Source organism: Etheostoma cragini, chromosome 13 (genome assembly GCF_013103735.1).
Source record: "Etheostoma cragini isolate CJK2018 chromosome 13, CSU_Ecrag_1.0, whole genome shotgun sequence".
NCBI lineage: Eukaryota > Metazoa > Chordata > Actinopteri > Perciformes > Percidae > Etheostoma > Etheostoma cragini.
In genome coordinates, this window is record NC_048419.1 from 13,592,464 (window position 1) to 13,598,634 (window position 6,171).

The 6,171-nt window shown below is 39.4% G+C and overlaps 1 long non-coding RNA gene across 1 annotated transcript in view; it reads right to left on the bottom strand.

The window, feature by feature from the left end:
* LOC117955853 overlaps window positions 1–6,171 on the bottom strand; it is a 24,328-nt gene that overhangs the window by 5,832 nt on the left and 12,325 nt on the right. Inside the window, exon 2 of the long non-coding RNA XR_004659142.1 lies at window positions 1,384–1,393. This is a non-coding gene — a long non-coding RNA (uncharacterized LOC117955853). The remainder of the gene's footprint in view (window positions 1–1,383; window positions 1,394–6,171) is intronic.

The following is a 6,171-nucleotide window of genomic DNA, read 5'->3' on the forward strand; positions in this document are numbered from 1 at the left end:
CTGTTTACATTCTTTGTGACTTTCCGCATTTCATCATGTTCTTGTGACTTTCTTTGTTTTATCAATATGACACTCATCACTGAAAAATGAATGAAGTGGCATCATTTAGGAACCTTGCAAATTATACTCCATTTCTGCTCACCGTCAACCGAGTCCCCCAGGTTTTATATGACCAGCCTTGTCAGCTAAATCATCCTCTCTCTAACGCTGCCTGCCATCAACCGTATCCCAATGGCACATTCACAGACTATAGATTAATTCACTTTCTCATATAACAATGTTTAATTACACAGCCTTCAGAGCAGCACCATCACAGCCTGAGATTTATGTGTGTTTGTCTGCAGATATGAAGTCTATATAACAGTACACTGGCATATTCATCAACCCAATAGATGAAACTGGGTTTAATTCCTCCCTCTGTTGGGATGTAATTACAGAGGTTTACTGAGATGGAGAAGAATTCTGACAGAAATACACACACTTCTGCTCAAAAACACACACACACACACACACAGACACACAGATGATAATTTAGCTCTCTGTTGTGCTGTATTCATGCACCTTTTTCTGCCAAAAATGTGTGCCCAAAATAAGTCCCTACCTCTCCTGCACACTCCCATAGGAATTATTTCTTGTAATTGTGATTTGGGAAGCAGAGATTTGTATCTGGCTAATCCTATTTACATCACTGCAAGTCTTTCTTTTTGACTATTTTGGTCACAGGTGTCAGATTAGAGCAAATAAACAGCTAATATGGATGGAAATGGTTCTGAAAATCTCTCACAAGCACTCTTAGAGGAAACGATCATCCCAGTTATTAATTCTGTTGATGATGCCAATCCTGAATGGCCATCTGAACCCTTAGCGGTGTTTGAGCACTCTCAACTGCAGCTCCAGCCCATTCCTTAGGCTTGGCTAATTGGTATAAGTGTTGCCATTGATTGCAGATGAGAGGCCGCTCTTTATATCCACACACAAAGCAGAAGCCAGCCCACCTTAATTGGTTAGGCCAAAAGGGGTAGAGAACAGAAACTACAGGCTGGTGGAGTTAGAAGGGAATGCTTTTTCTCTAGTTATCGTATCTCTGAGAATATGCTCTGTGTGTGTGTGTGTGTGTGTGTGTGTGTGTGTGTGTGTGTGTGTGTGTGTGTGTGTGTATGGGCGCGTGTGTTTGGGTGTGTGAGTGGGTCAGCAAGGAAGTGACTAGACAGTCATTCTGTAATTCTGAAGTATTGTCAAGTGACTAGCTACAACCCCCACACACATTCCACCACCACTACCAAGCTGTCAAACCTATCAGTTATATTTTTTATGTCTATCAATCACTGGCTCTCCCCACGCCATCACTCCACATCTGTCTCAGGATGCCTGTCAATCCATCACTATTTTTCCCCTTCTTATTTTTTGATGCTCTCCCCCCCGTAAATCCCATGGGGATCATTGTCTGTCCATAAAAAGCCCTGTCTTAGTTCTATAAACACATACATGAGAAAAAAAACGCATGGGTACCTATTTGTACTAAAATGCCACCGTTTTAGCAAGAGTCTCTTATCCCTTTGTTAAAATTACACAAACTGAGAGCCTTCAGCTGAAACAAATTTCTCTGAAATGCGGGGGGTGGTGAAATGATGTTACAAATAGTTGCATTTAAAAAACAAAACACAAAACATGCATTTATTGTAACCGTAATGTCCCGGTTCTATCTCTACAGTAGAAGGACCATGTTTCCATTGGTAACCACTATCATATAATTTACATCTTATCTATTTCATCCAATATTTCATAGGCCACTTGAAGTTCCTGTTCTACTTACAGAGAAAAGGGAAAAAGTGGGTGGTCAAAGTGGTATTAGGAAGTTGTGGAAGATGTATTTAGATCCGCACTCTGTTACAAGTAAAACTCATTGCATTGAAAATGTTACTTAAGTAAAATTATGTGAGAAAAATGCTCAACTTCAAACAAACAATCCTGTGTTTAATCGACTAATCATTCAGCTGTGCCTTTATATTGTTGGGTAGTTTAATTTTTTTAATAAACGTCTTATTGAACTATGTGTTTTGTTTGCAAAAATCCTAATTTGTAAAGTAACTAAAGCTGTCAGAAAAATGTAGTGGAGTTAAAAGTACAATATTTCTCTCCAACATGTAGTGAAGTGAAAGTGGCATGAAAAAAAAAAACTTGACTAAAGTACAAGTGCCTTAAATTTGTACTTAAGTACAGTACTTGAGTAAACCTCTACATTCCACACTCCACCACTGGTATTAGGGGAGGTGGTGCTATTTCACAAAAATCTTTTCTTCGAGTACAAAACTTGAGAAAGGGCCTTCTTCTGTTTGTGATGTGACAGGTTGACTCAAAGAATTATAACATCATGTCAAGCCTGAAATGACGAGTGCTTGCTTCTCAATGTGTGGGTTCAATCAGCAAGATGATTGGTCAAAGACTGGATATACAACATGTGGATGCTAATGTATGTGGCACACACTATCTCCCACAGAAGACCTCTTACATTCATGGGTGGTCATGAAGGTCCATGTGAGGGGAGTGTGAAAATGTTGAGGCTATGTAGTTGTAGTCCAGGGGACTGCAGCAACCAAACTGAGTGAAAGAAGTTGGCACAATTTCTCAAAAATGTTGTCATCCTTCCTAAATAAGTGGATGAGAAACAAGATGAGCAATGAGCTTTAAAATGGGACAGACCCCTTAGGGTTGAAAAGGCTCACCTTGATTGTCTAAACATGGTTATGCAAAATATATGCTATGCTCAAATATCAGCAGTAAGCCTGTGGAGCCCCGTCAGAGAACAAAGTATTGTGTAAATGGAACTCTTCATCTGCTAATTATCTGTGATTGCGGCCAAAAGTGATTGGCTTATATGCATGTGTCAAAATAGGCGCATACAAACACATTAGCCTCGGGAGATGGAAAGAGGGAGTATGGCTGGTGGTGGTGCTTGCTCCTTTGTGGGAAGTGGAGTCTGATGGATGTGAGAAACAGATGGGATTTGAAGAACTTAGAAAGCTGAGGGCATTCATTAGCTTCCCAGTGAGCCAACTTAAAGGGTTTAAGAATGAAAGGACATTGTATAGCATAGCATTGGCATAGATTGTGGTTTAATTGGGCATAGGGCATGAAAGTGTGTATAGGAGACCGAGAGAGATTTAGAAGAAAAGTGGGAAATCATTGGATGATATGTTGCATGTTGGTATCAGACAGTGAACTTGTGCATGTTTCTGCACATACAGTATTTTTACAATAAAGATTGGCCCTTGTGGAAAAAGTTTCACCTATATCCCTTAAAACTACATTTGCAACTGTTGAAAAGCACCTTAATACCTGTTAAATCGACCCAGTTTCAAAAAATTTAAAATGTAGGTACCCTACAGGTGACCTAGACGGTGGGTGAAGGAACTCTAGTGCTGAGATACAGTATGTGTCATATAAAGATGACACTGTCACTTTTTATTGAGAGGATTAGAACATTTAAAAAAAGCTGCAATCATTTGACTTCATGGCATTTGTTTAAACGCCAACTTTTGCTTTATTTAAGTTTTGACTTTAATTTCATATATCTAAATTTGATAAAGTCTGAAATTTTAGATCCAGTCTACACCATTCTCTTAACGTAACTTTTAGTCAGGGCTTGGAAAGACTTCCTTTGCATAGAAATCGACACCTGGCAGAGCTGACAGGCTGTGTTGTCTTAGCCTCTCTGCCTGGTGGAGAAAGCCACTAACTGCAAATGTCGCAGCTCTCTCATGAGAACCATTCAATTGATTTATATTGGAAGGCACCTTTGTAGTATCTGTCTAAAAGGGCAAGAAGAAGTGTGCTATATATGTGTGTCTGAGGAAAGCGAGAAAAGAAAGTTATCAATTATTGTCATGACACTTTCTCCTGATAGAGAAAATGTGCCGCTTTTTTATATATGTCCAGTCAGGGTTGTTGGTAAATGTAGTCAAGTGAAGCAATACAGTGCATGTTACATTGGCTGTCCTTGGCGACACCAGTCATTGTCACAGACGGAAGTGAAAGCATTGAAATGTGTCTAACCACAGTCAGCTAATCCCAACAATCTTACTTCTTACTATGTACAGTATGTCAACACAGCAGAAACAAACTGTTTGTGTCTGTTGAGCAACACCATTTGTGTGCTGAGCTCTTCTACTACAGCCCAGAGTCCTTGACCATTACATCAGAAACTTTACCTTAGGCTCTGAGCAAAATGTGATGCCTTGTTGAGTATGTGTGCCACGTATTGACTGCTACATTATCTTATAGTATGATGTGCTTTTTTATTGTAGGTTGCCCTTGTTAGTCCATTTTTAGTCTATATCCATGACGTTCCACTTCAGGGATGGCACTGTTGCCGTCAAAAATGTCACTCTTTTCAGCTAGCTGTCCGTAACCTTCTGCTTTCTTTGTGTTGGAATTTTAACTCCGGTCAATTTATGAGGACTACGGTTAACTGCTTCTCAGATCTCTGCAGGGTACATTGAGGCAGCTAGTTAGATTTTCTGTCCAATCTCAGAGTTTTCTGTACTTTTGAACATACATGTTCCACCAAAACAGGTTCCTTCCCAATGCTATTTATTAGCGGCACTGTGGCTCTGCACGGTGCTTAGTGCTGCCCATCACGATTGTGATTGGTTTAAAGAAATGCTAGTAAATGCTAGTTTTTCACCCATCCCAGAATGCTGTGTAGACTAGCCAGACCTTCATTAGCAAGTTTAATCCATTATTGTCTAAATTATTGTTTATTGTTAATTATTGTTATTCTCTCAATGAAGCGCATGCATATCTTACGCAGGACCAAGACTACAAGCTAGAATTTACAACTTTCACACACACATTGCCCTAAACTCCCTTTTCCCACTTATCTTATTGCATGACCTCATAGAGGACCAATCAGCTTGCTTAAATTAGAATATTCATATATGTAAACCTAGACTATAAATTTAACAGGCTTCTTTGTTTTGTTGAGAATCTTGTTTCCCATATTTGGTGTGTATTGCTTCTCCTATTGCTTGCAATATAAAAAAAAGACAGTTTGGGGTTCGGGGTTGCCGTCAATGACATCATGGAACTCTGAAATTCATTGCAGAAAAATGATCCCGTTTCTTTGGCATTGCAGGGCAATTTGAGCAAAGGCACCACACCAGAATGTAAGTAAAGCAGCTCAAGTTCTAGAAGGTCACCGCCAGCGTTTGTATCCTGTCATGTGGCTTCAAATAAAGCAGCTAGTTTGCCATACAAACAAAGATAACCAAGGAATATATAAAAAAAAACAAAGAAGTTCTGTTTTGGCATCTAGAGAACGCCCCCTATCTACCTGGAGGAGAAATTAGTTTTTTCAGGAGCTCATAGTTTTTCTACACCACCAACAACGTCCCTGTGGCGTCAAATGATGGCCCTGGTTACAGGAAGAAAAACAGATTTTTCAACAGCGCCCCAGAGACACAAAGGATATCAGCATCACACTATATCCATAATACTATTTTCCATTCCAGGTACTATTTTAAAACTCCTTACTTAGCGTGTGTTTGTGTTGATGCACTTGCACACACTCTGCTGATGTTAGTGTGTCGTGTGTACTGTTTTTTGCTTTAAAGGTATATTCTCTGAGATCAATGTTTGTTTGCCTGGTGAATTATTAATTACTTGCTAGGCAAGGGGGGTATTCTTCTTTGAAGCTGAGCTATCCAACCTTGCAGATTTCCTCTAATGATATAAGCAGAGCCTCAACCCTTCAAAGACCCTTGGAGTCTCTGTACTTTACATATGGTTGTAACCCAAACAAGCTTGAACTGTTTGTGGTGTTGTATTTATGATGTTATTGACTTACAAACAGAGAGACTATGTGATTAGAGTTTCAGACAGCCCCTTCTTATACCTGTGCTATTCACTGCTGAGCCCTTTGTTGAATAATAGAAGAGCTGTCCCTGGATGAAGTCAGATTAATGTATAGTCTTTCTTTAAGAGGTAATATTCTTTCTCCCAAAGTAAGGATAAGTATCACACAGAAAACAAGTTGTCTCAAAGATATTCAGCATTTGAGCACCAGCATTTAGAGGAAATAGGATGGTAACCAGTGTTTTCGAATCAATGTTGAAATATTGGATCAAAACCAAGAAGAGACAGAAAGGTTGAGGTGATTTGTTATATATATAT